The 17,847-nt window shown below is 35.5% G+C and overlaps 1 protein-coding gene across 3 annotated transcripts in view; it reads right to left on the reverse strand.

Moving 5' to 3' along the window:
- The window catches only part of HPSE2 (heparanase 2 (inactive)), a 688,711-nt gene that overhangs the window by 253,970 nt on the left and 416,894 nt on the right, over positions 1-17,847 (reverse strand). The gene's annotated exons all lie outside the window — the stretch shown is intronic.

Raw genomic sequence — 17,847 nt, forward strand, 5'->3', positions numbered from 1 at the left:
ATTGAGAATTGACTTAAACATTCTTCCCACTTGGCAAAATCCTATCTAATCAAATCAGTGTTTTTAATTTCTCCAATATAATGCAAAGCCATTATAAATCTAGTGGAGAACCAAGTTACAAGTCTGAGAAAAGAGGCAGGATTTCATGAAATCAATGAAAATAATGTCTGATTACTGGTCAAATCGCATGCAAATCCATCAACAAATAAGGATTCAGAAGAATTAGGTCAGTGAACTGAACAAGAGAAAATTCACAAGGATAACACAATAGACTGCTCAAAAATAATTTGAATATTAAAAGATGGAGAGGTCTATTTTGGAGTCTTTTTAATATTTATTCTCATGTCAGAAAAAAATTATTTTCTCAGAAAAATACTCAATATTTAATTAAATAATGTTCTGTTCATTGAAACTGTTCATAGTTACAATAACAGCTTACAATTTATTACATTTATTTTCATAATTTTTAGTGTCATTTATAAATCAAACTTTTGCATCAAAATTGAATATGAATGGCTAATATTCTTTTTAGGTAACCTGATTCCCTTTAAGCGGCATTTTTCTGGAATTAATTACCTTTACATAATGAGGATTTCCTATGCTGTTTTCATGAATATTAGAAAAACAAATATATATCAAACACAAAAGCACATCCAACCTATGATTTCATTGATCTGATGGTTTAAGACAAGGCAAAGGTATTTACCCAAAAGAAGATGTGAATATAGAAAAAGTGTGGAGAAATAAAAATATAGATGGTTTGTTAATATGGCAAAAATTGGGAATTAGAGTGCCAGAAGTTTGGGAAATATTTCCTTAAGGATAAGTTTGAGTCCCACCTCCTCATGAAGCCATTCCTGAACACATCAATTTCCCTATACTGACCTTGACCTCTAAACAGGTGCTACACAATTTGTTAGCATCTGAGTGCCTTGTGACATCTATGGCATTATCTTACCTTGGGATTTACCACTTGATTTAGTCACTTTTCCAGAGTGAATGGCATATTTTCCCAGATAACCTGTTAAATTCCTTAAGTATAGTTCTGTATCTCATTGTATCCTTCATAGCAACTATCTGAGAGCAATTTTCTGCCTTAAAATCATGCTGAAGTATTCTTACAAGCCAAATCTGTCTGTTGCATATAAGTGCATATACGTGGTCTAGTAAGAAATTGAAAGGACCAGGGGCACCTGTTTGGCTCAGTCAGTTAAGCATCTGACTCTTGATATTGGCTCAGGTCATGATCTTATGGTTTGTGAGTTCGAGGCCCACGTCTAGCTCTGTGCCAACACTGTGGAGCCTGCTTGGGATTCCCTCTCTCTCTCTCTCTCTCTCTCTCTTTCTCTGCGCCACTCCCCCAGTCGTGTTCATTCTCTCTCAAAAATTAATTAATTAATTAATTTTAAAAAAGTAAACAGAAATTGAAAGGGACCAAAGAAAGATCTAATAATTATTATTGTTAGCTCAGGATATGTACTCTAGAGTTTATTAGAAGATTACATATATTTTAAAAAAGAATATTACATATATTTGAATACAGAGCATTTAGTAGATGCTCAGCCAATGTAATCTTCCTTGGAATATCTGGTGTCAGGTTCCATCCAAGCAGATACTTAAGTATGACTTTCTACTCTCTCCACCAGAGGGTGCCAATGCCTCTATGCCTTCTAGCCAGGCTCCCTGGCATCTTATATAAATAGAATTCTAAGCAGCCTTGTCTGGCAGGCAACTGAAAATAAGGAGCTGGGGCTTGGGTTGAAAAGGAGAATAGGCTTGGGAGTCATCTATATGGTGCTGATAGTTGATGCTGTGAAAGTTCTTGAGGCTTCTAAAGAACAAAAAGGCTGAGGATGAAACCTTAAGAAATGTCTGCATATAAAGATCAGGAAAAAGGGCAGAGAAGTAGAACACAGAAATGTCATCTTAAGGAACCCCAAAGAAGACATTTTTAAGGAGATGTTAGTTAGTGACAGTACATAATGATGAGAAATTAAGAAGAAAACAAACTCAGACAAAAAGTCATTACAGTTAAACAGTGAGGTTAGAAACTAGATTTAGGTTGGGGTGTAAACTTAAAGAATGAGTGGTAAAGAACAAGGAACAATCCTGGTACATTCAACTTATTTTTTGAGGTTCTGCGGCAATAATAGAGAGGAAGAAAACCAAAAAAGTTACTAGAGAAGCACCAAAGTTAAAACCCCAAGATTCAAGATCTCATTTTATCAAAAAGCCATTTCTTCAATAAGGCTAATCACGGCTTTATATTATAAACAGATAAGCTCAATGAATTCATACTAAGATATGAATGATGGTCCTTTTCCTTAGTTTCTCAGGACTTGGTACTTTAAAAACCAAGTAGACAGAAGACAATCCAACAGACAAAAAAAATAAGATTTTCATTAATCTAAGCAGCTGGAGGCTGAAGTTTCTAGTAGGATTTACTCATCTGTTCAATAAATATTGACTGAACACCTACTTTAGGCACCAACTTGAAGGTTATAGTGATGAACCAAACAGAAAACATGGGTCTGAGCCCCATGGAGTTTATGTTTAGTGTGGTTGCCATGGGGTTCAATGGGGTAGGTAAAGCAGGGTAGGGGATTGTAGAACCAATGGAGGTGGTATGTGTGTGTGTGTGTGTGTGTGTGTGTGTGTGTATACATATAAATAAAATATATATATATAAAATATATAAATAATAAATATAAAATACATATATAAATATATATATACATATATACATATATATATATATATATATATATATATATATATATATATATATATAAATATATTTTTTGGAGGTGGTATATTTTAAATAAGCCTCACTGATAAGGGAACATTTAAGCAAGGGCCATATGGAAGTAAGAGAGTAAGTCAAGTGAACATACAGGCAAAAGGTCCAAGACAGGTATGCGACTGATGAATGTGAAGAACAGCAAAGAGCCCAGTGTGATTTCCCCAGAAAGAATGGCAGTAGAAGGCCAGATTATGCAGGGCCTTAAAGGCCATTGTAAATAAAGACTTTGCCTTTTACCCTGAATGACAAGAAAACAATGATGGGTTGTGTTTTTTGTTTTTTTTGGTGTTTTGGTTTGGTTTGGTTTGGTTTTTTTGAAGAGAGAGAGAGAGAGCTGGGGAGGGGCAGAGGGAGAAAGAATCCTAAGCAGGCTCCACCCCAGCACAGAGCCTTACAAGGGGCTCTATCTCACCATCCTGAGATCACGACCTGAGCTGAACTCAAATGTCAGAGGCTTAACTGACTGAGACACCCAGGTGCCCCTGATGGTTTTGAATATGATCCAAATCACATTTTAAAAGCACCAAAATAGCTGTTGAGCTAAAAAGAGACTAGAGGGGAGGAGAGGGCAAAGGTGAAAGCGAAGAAAGTAGTTAGAAATCTATAATAATAATTCAGGCAAGGGATAACACTGGCTTGGATCAGGGTGGTAGCAGTAGAGTGGTTAAAGTGGCTGGGTTCCTGGGATATTTTAAAGGTAGAGCTGATAACATTTGCTGAAGGGTTAGATGTAAGGTATGAAGAAAAAAAGGAGTTAAGGAAAACTCCAAACTTTTTGACATGAGAAACAGATAGATAAACTTGACATTGAAGAAGAAAGTGTGGGAGATTGGGAGAAGGAAGGATGGGGTAGGAAAAAGTTAATCAATCAACTCCTATTATAGCAAGAGTCAACTATGCCATCCTTGTTCAACTCTGCCCGCACCCTCTTGAGGCATACTGGACCATTTTCCAAAGAGAAAGTATCATGTCTTCCTTTTAGCATCCATTTAAATGTCTGATATATGATAAGCCTTAATAAATATCTAACTTATACAGGTGTTATTTAGGCCCATTCAATGCCACTTATGATCTGCCTTGTACCATAAATACTCAATCTCAGTTATCAGTATTCACTGTAGCAAGTTCCCTCTAGATTATGTCTACTGCTCCATGCTGTTTAAATGCACTCACATAATATACCAATTGCTTTAAAGTTCAATTTGGAGTGAATAATATGGGGGAGGCATAGGAGAGTATCCACCAGAAGCTGGAAGAACAGAGGAATTTCTAATGGAAGCCAGAAAGAAATATGAGAGTAAAAATCAGAGTGAGGTGAACTCTTTACCAACTCTGTCTCTTGTAATTCAGAGAGAAACCATCAGTTAATGGGGAAATATTTGAGTAGTGAGTACAACCAATAAAAAGGGGAACATTTTAATTGTAGCTATTAAGAGAGAACAGTTTGAAAATTGCCTGGGAGAAAAACAGAGCCATTTCACAAAGAATGAAGACATCTTTAAGCTAAGAGCTAATTTTAATATGAATAGAAATATCTCCAGTTTAGTCAGGGCAATGAAACCTTAACTAGGTTATAAAGAAATCAGCCTATATATCTATAATTTGACTGAAGCTGTTGAAGAAGAATGAGATTTGGGAAATATCTGTGAATAAAAATTACAACAGTCTCAAAAGACTGTGATAGAGACTAATTATTGCATTAATCAACTTAACTAAATTTAAAAGTAAAACTAAATGCCACCGAATATAATGGGATCTCTGGATCCCATCAGAAGTCCATCTAAAGTATGACAGGAAAAGAACAAAAGAGACACTGACATTAGTAAAGAGGCCAGGATTGTTTTTAAGAAATATGCCCTTAAGTAAATGATTTTAAAAGATGCAAATACTATCTCTAGAGGACAATTTAGAAATATCTATCAAAATTTAAATGTGCGTTCCTTTAGACCAAGCCATCCCACTGCTAGGCATTATAAACATATATAATAATTTCCCAAAGGTATACAGAGATTATCACTGCATTTTCTTTTTAATAGCCAGTAACTGAAAACAATCCAAATGTCTATGAAATGGGGACTGTTCAATAACTTATAAAGAATCTATTGTACAGAAAGAGATTCCAAATAAGGAAAAGGAGCGGGCTAGACTAAACCATGTGTTGAATTGGACTATAGGTATCAGTATAACTTACAGTTTTTAGTATATGTATATATGGATAGATACAGATATATAAATGTGTATATGGGTGAGATACACACACACACACACACACACACACACACACACACACACACACACTTCTCCTGTCCTCTGAGCAAGCCTGGAAGCAATAACATTCCGGTATCAATGAGCACACTTAGCACCCAGATCTTGGTTTCTAAATACCATTCTCTCATAAAAGAAACCAGTGTTCCTTAAATAAATGGCTAATACCAGAGCTAGATCAGAGAAGATATAAGATAAGCCTAGGGGGGTGCCTGAGTGCCTCAGTTGGCTACGGCTCTGGTCATAATCTCACAGTTCTTGAGTTCAAGCCCCACATCAGGCCCTCTGCTGTCAGTGTGGAGTCTCCTTCAGATCCTCTATTTCCTTCTCTCTCTCTCTCTGCCCCTCCCTCACTCATGCTCGCTCCCTTTCTCTCTCTCTCAAAAATAAACATTAAAAAAGATAAGCCTAGAGTATTTTGTGGTACCAGAAATTAAAGGAGTGCTCAAAAAGTGATGGAGGCATGTAAAAAGGTCATAAGAGCCAATATGAATGAGTCCCCAGTGACCAAAGTTGAGAAAATTTAAACAACAAAATGAATAATGATAGCACTGGATTATAACCTTCAGAATAAAAACAAGACCCCAAAGTCATATTGTATAAATAAATGACTAAATAAATAAAAGGGAGAGAAGGAACAGCTCTTCCTTACAGAATACCACTTAATAAATGTAAAAGAATGGACATAGAAAACTGCCATTACGCAACACCTCAGTAGTAACTATTGCAATCAAGGACTATTGATGGATGCTAAAATTAGTATGTTAGAGTATGATGACAAAAAAGACTTGGATTGTCTCAAAGTATCTTCCCTAACATAAAAGATGAAAATAATAACTTTACAGAGGAGAAACATGACAGACACCATCTTACCCTTGTGATCAAAATTAACCTTAGCAGATATATTGACACAAAGTACACTGATACAAAGTCCTGGGAAGGGTAGAGTATCACTTTAGTGATATTTTGATAAAAAATGTAAAACCTGAGATTAATCATTAGAAAACATCAGACAAACTCAATTTAAGGGACACTCTATAAAATATATGGCGTGGATTCTTCAAAAGTGAAAAAAAAAAGACTAAGGAAAAATCATCCCAAATTGAAAGACAGGATAGCTAAATGCAATGTAGTGTCCTAAATGGAATTCTAGAACAGAAAAAAGTATAATAGTGGGAAAATTGGCCAAATTTGAAAAAGATCTATAGATTAATTAATAGTACTATATCAATGTTAATTTCCTTATTTCTATAATTATACTATAGTTATGTCAAATGTTAACGCTAGGGGAAGCTGGATGAAGAGCATATTAAAATTCTACAAACATATGAATTGTGATTTCATAAAATTTGATGAACTTTTTCATAAGGCTAAAAATAATTCAATATATGTTAAAAAAGAACAAAGCAGATCTGTATACATACACATGAAAAACATCAAAATGTATTTTTGTTTTAAAAAGTTAAAAAGATGGGGTGCCTGGGTGGCTCAGTCAGTTAAGCACCTGACTCTGGCCCAGGTCATGATCTCATGGTTTGTGAGTTTGAGCCCTGTGTCAGGCTCTGTGTTGACAGCACAGAGCCTGGAGTCTGCTTCAGATTCTGTGTCTCCCTCTCTCTGCTCCCTGCCTGTTCTCTCTCACACACAAGTAAATAAACGTTAAAATTTTTAAACAAAAAGTGAAAAAGAAAAAAAAGCAACGACCAGAATGGTATAATATGATCTCTTCTAAGTGATATACTCACGTACATATATACACAAATACACAACCCTATATGTATATACAATTAGGTATATAAATAACCATTTTGTTGTAAGGAAACAAAACTTAAAAACTCGTAATTTGGGAGGAAAGGAAGTGAAGGTAAGAGGGGGAGTGAGACTTTTATTTTTCAGTTTTCAACAAGTCTGCATTTCCATACAAACAAGGATTATCTAGGCAAGAAATTATGGCCCTTTTCTCAATTTCTTTTCTATACCTCTCTATATTAAAATAAAGGAATAAAAGAAAATTTGAAAGTATTTAATCTGTACTATTTACCATATAACTTAAGGATCTGCTTTTGTGAAAAAAATTAAGTCTTCAGGGGTATTGCTTAAATTTTCTAAATCAGTTATATTCTTTTGCATATAATCCCCAGTATTCTATGAGTCTGGTTCACATGCTTTCTGGAATGAAAAGATTTCTCACTCACTGCTAGCAAACAATACAACCTAGCATTTTGTTGTTGTGAAACAAAGAACATGTAGATTATTTTTATCTAGGTTTATGAGAGTTTAGCTAAGAATCACATCACTTTTTCTATGAAGGACCACATAGTAAATATTTTACATTTGTGAGCCACATATCATCTCTGTCACATATTCTTTTTTTTTCTAAATAGCAATTTAAAAATATAAAAGTCATTCTTAGCTCATACTGGGTTCTGAACCTGAGGGGCATGCACAATTTACTGTAGAATTCCAGACAGCATTCCACCTCTACACTGGATAAATAACATATGTTCATACGTATATTTAATGGTATTTCTTGAATAGCTATAGATACTTTTAGGATTAACACAAAACAAATTATTTTAAAAAGCATTACTGAATTCATATAAACCTCCTGTCCCTATTAATTTTCTTCATCAGTGGACACCAAAATTGTAACTGGTCTTATGTGGAGTGTTCATTAAATGTCTTAATATTAAAAAGGACTTCTCACACAAAGACTCAGAAAGTGTAACTTCCACCTACTCCCTTAAGGGAATTACTTAAGGTTGCAAATCATTCAAACAAGAGAAGAAGCCATGAGATCCAGAAAGAGTAGATCAAATTCAGGGAGTAATAATGAAAAGTCTACGAATGAGACTTATAAAGAATACCTAGAGGGGAATGACTTTACAGTGAATGAAAAGAATAGAAAAAATGTCTAAATGTGATAAAGATATATTTTATAAGGGAAAAAAAGCAATTTAAAAACTGAGAACAAAAAAATCTGAATAAGAAATTTAAGTTCAAATATGAAATTATCTAAAATGTGATATGGTCTTAAGCAGTTAAAGGAGTATAAAGGAAAAAAAAGATTATTTGACCTTGATGATAGGGAAATTCTTTGAGTGGCCCAGGAGTTGTGACATTAGAGTATAAAATAGAAAATGCCAATCTACCATAGGTTTTGTCCCAGCAAAAAAAGACTTTTATGTCAAAATTATGTAGCTCCTCTTTATTGCTTTTCAATATTTGGATACTTTCTATAGCAAAGTGTAGAGAATCGGTAAGGATTGCAGAACAAAATGGGAATAACACCAATGATAAAGTAAAAGTAAATGTGTTACTGAAAATGGAAGATTCCTTTAAGGGGAAGTAAATGAAAGAGCTGCAGTATTAATATCTTTATCTTACGTAACAGGGTATCAAGAAACACAAAAGTTGACAGAACAAAAAGTAGAAGTTAAAATATGTCATTTAAAGTTACAGAACTGGACAGCAACATGCAGAAGAATAAAACTGGACCACTTTCTTAAACCATACATAAAGATAAATTCAAAATGGATGAAAGACCCAAATGTGAGACAAGAAAACATCAAAAATCCTAGAGGAGAAAAAAGGCAACAACCTCTTTGATCTCAGCCACAGCAACTTTTTACTTCACATGTCTCTGAAAGCAAGGGAAATAAAAGCAAAAATGAACGTTGGGACCTCATCAAGATAAAAAGTTTCTGCACAGCAAAGGAAACAATCAACAAAACTAAAAGGCAACCAATGGAATGGGAGAAGATATTTGCAAATGATGTATCAGATAAAGGGTTAGTATCCAAAATCTATAAATAATTTACCAAACTCAACACCTGAAAAACAAATAATCCAGTGAAGAAATGGGAAGAAGACATGAATAGACAATTTTCAAAAGAAGACATCCGGATGGCTAAGAGACACATGAAAAGATGCTCAACATCGCTCATCATCAGGGCAATACAAATCAAAATCACATTGAGATACCACCTCACACCAGTCAGAGTGGCAAAATTAACAACTCAGGAAACAGATGTTGGTGAGGATGCAGAGAAAGGGGAACCCTCTTGCACTGTTGGTGGGAATGCAAACTAGTGCAGCCACTGTGGAAAACAGTGTGGATGTTCCTCAAAAAATTAAAAATAGAATTACCCTATGACCCAGCAATAGCACTACTAGGAATTTATCCAAAGAATACAGGAGTGCTGATTTGTAGAGGCACATGTTCCCTGATGTTTACAGCAGCACTAACAACAATAGCCAAATTATGGAAAGAGCCCAAATGTCCATCAACTGATGAGTGGATAAAGAAGATGTCATATATAGATGTGTGTATACATATATACAAAAAGTTGTGTGTGTATGTATGTGTGTATATACACATACATGTACACATACACACACACACAATGGAATACTACTCAGCGATGGAAAAGAATAAAATCTTTCCATTTGCAACAATGTGGATGGAACTTAAGGGTATTATGCTAAGTGAAATAAGTCAGCCAGAGAAAAACAGATATTATATGTTTTCACTCACATGTGAAATTTGAGAAACTTAACATAAGACCATAGGGGAAGGGAAGGAAAAATAAGTTATAAACAGAGAAGAAGGCAAACCATAAGAGACTCTTAAGTACAGAGAACAAACTAACAGTTGATGGAGGTGGGGGTTGGGGGGGGGCAGGGGAAAATGGATGATGGGCACTGAGGAGGGCACTTGCTGGGATAAGCACTGGGTGTTGTAATATAAGTCATGAATCATGGGAATCTACTCCTAAAACCAAAACTACATTTTATGTAAGCTAACTTGACAATAAACTTTTAAAAATAAATAAATGAATGAATAAAGTTACAATGATAATAAATATTCTAAAATATTTATATATTTAAATATATTTATTAATATTTTAGTGGTTTATATAATTGATTAATATGAATAAAATATATATTCTTTATCAAATATATTTTTATCACAAAGCTATCAAATGCTGGGAAGAAAAGAGAAGGGAAGAGAACATTGTTAAGTTAGCCAAATCTTCATGTTTCTCAGCAGAGTCAATGGAGCCAAAGTTATTAAATAAATAAAAGGAGGTATGAGCATTTTATTTGACCACAAAGTGATAAATATGGAAAGATTGGAAAACAGTAGAAAATTCCATAATATCATAAGCTAATTCTTTGAAAGACTAATAAAATAGTAAAATCTCTATCAAGTTTGATGAGAAAGAGAGAAAGAAAAAGTGGAGAAAAGACATAGAACAACAATTTTAGCAAAGAAAAAGGAAATATAACTGTTGTTGAAGTATTTTCACATGATAGTAATATATGTAAATAGCATTATGTGACTGCAGTTGAGATGCAGTAATCTTACACATTAGCAATAACCAATTTGAAAAGTACAAAAGAAAAAAATTACCATTCATGATAACATATTATGGATATATTAGAATATATAAATATAAATACAGTAAAACCTTGATGTGCAAGCATAATTCATTCCAGAAACATGCTTGTAATCCAAAGCAGTTGTATATCAAAGCAAATTTCCCTATAAGAAATAATGCAAACTCAGATGATTTGTTACACAACCCAAAAATATTCACATAAAACTGATTACAATACTGTAATATAATGCAAAATAATAAAGAAAATACAAAATATAAATAAAAATAAACAAATTAGCCTGCACTTTTACCTTTGAAAACCTTCACGACTGCTGTGAGGGAGATAAGAGAGAAGAGGGCTATTGTAGGGACAACTTTCACTATCACTAACAGAACCACTGTTGTATATTGGCTCAATGGAATTTTTTTCTTTTAGTGTAACTTTAACAAGAAACCTATCCAATGACATTTGCTTTTGCCTCCTTTTGATAATTTCACGGAAATGTGACATTGCATTGTCATTAAACAGATTCATCGCTGCACTGCTACAGTCTTATTTGGGTGGTGCTTTTTTACAAAATTTTGCACTGTTTTCCACATGTTATACATGTCCTTAATCTCATATGAAGTGAGGAATTCCTCCACCCTTTTCTCCTCCTTCTCTGCAGACAAGATGCAGACATAGACTTCTTATAAAATCTTGCAATTTCTACTCTCATACCCCATTCAAACTTCTCAATGATTTCCTTCTTAACTTCCACCATAATTATCTCCTTACCACCTTTCTTTGCACCTTTTTCTGCATGGGGACCATTGTATATGCTCACACAGATGTTGACTAAAGTACAGTATTAATAAACTCTTGTCATATACAGTATTTAACTGGTAACTGGTAATAGGGCAGCAGAGGAAAGGGTCTGTATCTGCAGGCAGCCTGGCCTAGAATGAAGCAAAGCATTCCTAAGCTTATTCTTGTATAGAAAAGCAAAGGACTGTTCATAGGTGCTTTGAAGTGACAAAAAATACACTACTGCCAATTGTGGCTACCTTCCAATGTTCTGAAAACCACTGATTTCTGCCAAACAAGGTGGCCTGACTATCTCAGCATGGGAGATGATCACCCACAATCCCACAGTGAGAGAGAGAAAGAGAGAGAGAAGCACTGGCTCAGTTATAATCATGTGATACTTGGCATCATGTACTACTCATATCTTAAGACATCATTCATCTATCAAGTCAAAATTTATTAGAAATGTTTGTTCATCTTGCAGAATTCTCGCAGAACAACTTACAATCCAAGGTTTTACTGTATCTATGAAATAACAAGGCATATGTCCAACAAAAATGTGTATTACCCTTATGGAGAAAATTACAAACCTTGTTGGTAAAAGAAGGTTTGAATAAATAGAAATTATGCCTTATTTGGGGGTAAGAAGTCTTGGTATTTTTTAAAATGCCAATTCTCCCTATATTAATATATGAGTATAATGTAATTACAATAAAGTTCCACCAGAGATTATCACATAATTTGACAAAGTAATCTTAAAGTTAATATTTAAGAGTAAAGAGCAAAGAATTTCATAGAATGGGGAGCCCGGTGATGTTAGTTAATCATTGCATCTATTTTATTCTCTGCTGACATTTGCCAATTCTGGACTAAGTTGAAGAATAAAAGTTCTAACATATGAGTAATTGAGTCTTATATGAGTGGAAAAAGAGAATAAGGGGCAATAAATATTTGAAGAAATAATAGCCATGAATTTTCCAAACTTGACAAAAGAAATCAATTCAAAGATTTAAAAGCTCAGGAAACTGTGAATAGGAAAAATGCAAAGGATATCTAGAAATATCATGGCCACAATGCTAACACTCAAAGCCAAGAGAACAACTTAAAAGCAATCACAGTGAAGGAAAGGCATATTACTTTCATGATATCAACAATGAGACTGACAGCTCACTTTTCAATCAAAACTATGTAAGTCAACTGACAATGAACAGCACCTTTAAAGTTTACAAAGTGCAAACTTTCAATATGGAATCATTTACCCAGAAGAAAATACCCTCAAAAAATGAAAACAAGACTTCTAAGCTTCCATCCATGTCAATCAAGATGCCAACTACAGCATATTTCTCACACTGATTATAACTACGATCTCTGAGTAGAATACAAAGACAACCACCTAAGTACTCTGAAAAGTAAACATGAGCAAAAAGCCTGTAAACTGAACTTAAAATCTGGACAATGATCTGTAATGAGGGCAAGTTGCATGGTCTTATTTTCCTTCTTTATCTTCAAGCTTTGACTGAGAAAAGCCACAAGTGGCAGAACTGTGCCATGGGTGTTGAAAGCAAAAATTATCAGAAACAAAACATTACCTCTAGCCATGAAACCAGGAAAAGAGGTTCCTGCATGCAAGACAATTTGTAGAGAAATACCCACTTCCTTTAACCTTTTCCTTATTTCCCTTTTCTCTCCAAGTCCCACCAGTAGGCTGACTAGTTGGAAAATTTTATGGTTGTGATGGTGATGACACAGGCACCTAAAACCCTGAGAAAAGATTCATCTGTCTGAATAGAAATATTGTAAAAATGGGCTCCCACTGCCCAAATAATGTGGAGGAATTCCCTGGTATTTTTTCACCTTCTTCTTTCTCACCAATTTGCCTGCAAGGTGGCCCCAGTCTCACAGAACTGCATGAAAACACAGGGGAATTAACCAGAAAATTAATAAGAGAAAGATGTCTGGAAAATTCTCCTAAATACTTGGAAATTATACCACACTATAAAAAACTTTTAGGGAAATTAATGAACACACTGAACAGAGTAAAAATGGAACTAGAATATATCAAAATTTGTGGGATACAACCAAAACTGTGCTTAAAGAGAAAACTGTGAGCTTTAATTGCTTCATGTAAAGTGAAGAAAGGTTTTACATCATTAATATGAGCTAACAAAAAGAAAAGCAAACAGAATCCAAAGCTAATAGGAAGAAAAAGATAATAATGAATAGAAATGAATAAATTGAAAAAACTAGATAAAATCAAATAAAAAACTAGTTCTTTGAAAAAATCAATAAAATTGACAAAACTCTCAAAAACTGACCAATAACACTATGGAGAAAGACACAAATTACCAATTTCAAGAATTAAAGACAAGAATTAATATAAACCATATAAACATTAAAAGGAAAATAAGATATTATGAACAACTTGTAAATTCAAGCATTTACATAAAATGGAACCATGCTTTGAAATACAGAAACTACCAAAATTCACTCAGTAAAAGAATATTATAGGAATAGTCATACATCTAGCATTACATTCTAAAGAAACTGAATTCATAGTTTAAGACTTTCCAATAAAGAACACAGGCTCAGATGGTTTCACTGGTGAAACCAATTCTACATCAGTGAACACTTAAGGAAAAAATACCAGCTCAACACAATGTCTACCAGAAAACAGAAGAGAACAGTTTTCAACTAATTTTAATAGACCATTATCACCCTGATGCCAAAAAACCAAAGAAATTACAAGAAATAAAAAATACGTACTAATATCTCTTATGAAAACATTTTTAAAATCCCCAAGAAAATATTAACAAATTAAATTCCAAATGTAAATATATATAAAAAATAACATGATCAAATGGAGTTTATCCCAGTAATGGAAGCCTGATTTAATGTTCAAAATTCAATCAATGTAATTCACAAAATCAACAGGCTAAAGAAGAAAAATTACATTCATTTCAGTAGATGAAGATAAAGCATTTAACAAATTCAACCTCCGTTTATGATTAAAAACTCTTAGAAAACTATGAATAGAAGAGTTCTTCCTTGATAAAGGGCATCTGCAAAAAAATTTCCAACTCTTAGAGCAAGTTGGAGCTTTTCATTATTCAGCTTTTCTTTTTTTTTTTTTTTTTTTTTTTTTAAATTTTTTTTTTCAACGTTTTTTATTTATTTTTGGGACAGAGAGAGACAGAGCATGAACGGGGGAGGGGCAGAGAGAGAGGGAGACACAGAATCGGAAACAGGCTCCAGGCTCCGAGCCATCAGCCCAGAGCCTGACGCGGGGCTCGAACTCACGGACCGTGAGATCGTGACCTGGCTGAAGTCGGACGCTTAACCGACTGCGCCACCCAGGCGCCCCCAGCTTTTCATTGCTTAGTATATTATTAGCTGTGGGCCTTGTTAGGCAAGAAAAAAAAAAGCCATCTAAATTAGAAAGGAAGAAGTAAAATTTTCTGTGTTTACAAATGGCATGACCTTAAACATAGAAATCCTAAGTAAGGGCTCTACAAAAAAAAAATTTATAACTAATGCCAAATTCAGTAAAGTCTCAGAATACAAAATCAACATACAAAATTCATTTGCATCTCTATACAATAACAACAATCTGTCCAAAAAAATAAATTAAGAAGACAATTCCATTTAGACTAGCATAAAAAGCAATAAAATACTTAGGAATAAATTTAACCAGGTGAAATACTTGTGCACTGAAAACTACAAAACAATGATGAAATAAATGTCAAAAGATACAAATAAATGGAAGGACATTCTATGTTCTTGAACCAGAAGGATTAATATTGTTAAAATATCCATACTTCACCAAATGTTCTATAGATACAATGCAATCTCCACTCCAATCCCAGTGGAACTTTTTACAGAAATACAAAAACAATCCTAAAATTAATTTGAAACCACAAAAGACTTCAAATAGCCAAAGCAATTTTGAGAAAGAACAAAGCTGGAGGTACCACATTCCATATTTCAAAACATATTACAAAGCGACAGTAATTAAAACACTATGATACTGGCATAAAAGCAGACATAGAGACCAATAGAACAGAAAAGACTGCCCAGAAATAGGACCATAAACATATATTCAACTGATCTTCAACAAGTGTGTCAAGAATATGCAGTGGGGAAAAGATAGCCCATTCAATAAATTATATTGGGGAAAGTTGGATATCCATATGCAAAAGATTAAAACTGGACAGGGCAAAAATGGCAGCATAGGAGGACGCAGGGCTCACCTTGTCCTGCTGATCGCTTAGACTCCACCCACATCAGCCTAAATAACCCAGAAAACTGCGGAAGACTAGCAGAATGGACTCTCCGGAGCCAAGGGCAGACAAGAGGTCCATGGAGGAGGGTAGGAAGGGCAGAGAGGCGGTGCATGCTACACGGACTGGTGGGAGGGAGCCGGGCGGTGGAGGGGCAGCCTGCATGGCAAGGCAGATCCCTTGAAGTCTGGCTTGCAAAAGTGGAGGGGCCGGACTCCATGAGTTCTGACAGCCAGCAGGACTTAACATCTGGAATGTTATAAGTCAACAGCTCTGCTCAGAGAGCAGGAGGGTGAGAGGACACCAGGAGGGAGAGGTGTTGAGCCCCAGAAGACAGAGCTCAGCTCAGCAGGGAACAAAGGCGCTGGCAAGCGCCATCTCCCTCTCCCATCCACCAGCCAAAATCCCAAAGGGAACCAGTTCCTATCACCGAACTTGCTTGCACAGGGCAAATGCCCAATGCTGTGCTTCTGTGGATCCATGCCTTGGAGGGGCTTGCCTCCCTCCCGATGCTGCAGGGCCCCTCCTGCAGGGGATCACCACTGGCAAAGCTAGCTAAGCCTACCCCTCCCACCCCTGTGCACCTTATGGATCCACCCTGTCTAACAGACCCTTGGCCAGATCCCATCGAAGCAGCACCACAAGCCTGGCAGTGTTCAAGCAGCCCAGACAGGGGCCACACTACTCCACAGTGAATCCTGCCCCCGGAAGAGGGGAAGATAAGGTACATACCAGTCTGACTGTGGTGTGGCCCCAGCGGTGGGCTGAGGGCAGACATCTGGTCCGACTGCGGCGCCTCCCACCAACACAAGTTTCTCCAGACACCACAGGGGAAGTGCCCTGCAGGTTGGAGCTACCACAGGGACTAATTAAAATGATGAAATGGAAGAATTCTTCTCAAAAGAAACTCCAGGAAGTAGTGACGGCTATCGAATGATCAAAATCAATTTAAGCAATATAAGGGAACAAGAATTTAGAGTAATAGTCATAAGATTAATCGCTGGGCTTGAAAAAAGCATAGAGGACAGCAGAGAATCCATTGCTACAGAGATCAAGGGACTAAAAAATAGTCATGAGGAATTTAAAAATGCTATAAATGAGGTACAAAATAAAATGGAGGTGGCCATAGCATGGATTGAAGAGGCAGAGGAGAGAATAGGTGAATTAGAATATAAAATTATGGAAAAAGAGGAAGCTGAGAAAAAGATAAAAAAATCCAGGAGTATGAGGGGAGAATTAGAGAACTAAGTGATGTAATCAAATGGAACAATATCCGTATCATAAGAATTCCAGAAGAAGAAGAGAGAGAGAAAGGGGCTGAAGGTGTACTTGAGCAAATCATAGCTGAGAACTTCCCTGATCTGGGGAAGGAAACAGGCATTAAAATCCAAGAGGTACAGAGAACTCCCTTCAGATGTAACTTGAACTGATCTTCTGCACATCATATAGTGAAACTGGCAAAATACAAGGATAAAGAGAGAATTCTGAAAGCAGCTAGGGATAAACAGGCCCTAACATACAAAGGAAGACACATAAGGGTAGTAGCAGACCTATCTATTGAAACTTGGCAGGCCAGAAAGGAATGGAAGGAAATCTTCAATTTATGAACAGAAAAAATATGCGGCCAAGAATCCTTTTTCCAGCAAGTCTGTCATTCAGAATAGAAGGAGAGATAAAGGTTTTCCCAAACAAACAAAAACTGAAAGAATTTACACCACTAAACCAGCCCTACCAGATATCCTAAGGAAGACTCTGTGGGTGAAATGTTACAAGGACCACAAAGTACCAGAGACATCACTACAAGCATGAAACCTACAGATATCACAATGACTCTAAACCCTTATCTTTCAATAATAACACTGAATGTAAATGGACTAAATGCTCCAACCAAAAGACAGAGGGTATCAGAATGGATAAAAACCAAGACCCATCTATTTTCTGTCTACAAGAGACTCATTTTAGACCTGAGGACACCTTCAGATTGAAAGTGGGGATGGAGAGCTATCTATCATGCTACTGGAAGTCAAAAGAAAGCTGGAGTAGCCATACTTATCTCAGATAAACTAGACTTTAAATTAAAGCCTGTAACAAGAGATGAAGAAGGGCATTATATAATAATTACAGGGTCTATCCATCAGGAAGAGCTAACAATTATAAATGTCTATGCACTGAATATGGGATCCCCAAATATATAAAACAATCACAGACATAAACAACCTTATTGATAAGAATGTGGTAATTGCAGGGGACTTTAATACTCCACTTACAACAATGGATAGATCATCCAGACACAGAATCAATAAAGAAACAAAGGCCCTGAATAATACATTT

Source organism: Neofelis nebulosa, chromosome 13, assembly GCF_028018385.1.
Source record: "Neofelis nebulosa isolate mNeoNeb1 chromosome 13, mNeoNeb1.pri, whole genome shotgun sequence".
In the NCBI taxonomy this organism is placed as follows: domain Eukaryota; kingdom Metazoa; phylum Chordata; class Mammalia; order Carnivora; family Felidae; genus Neofelis; species Neofelis nebulosa.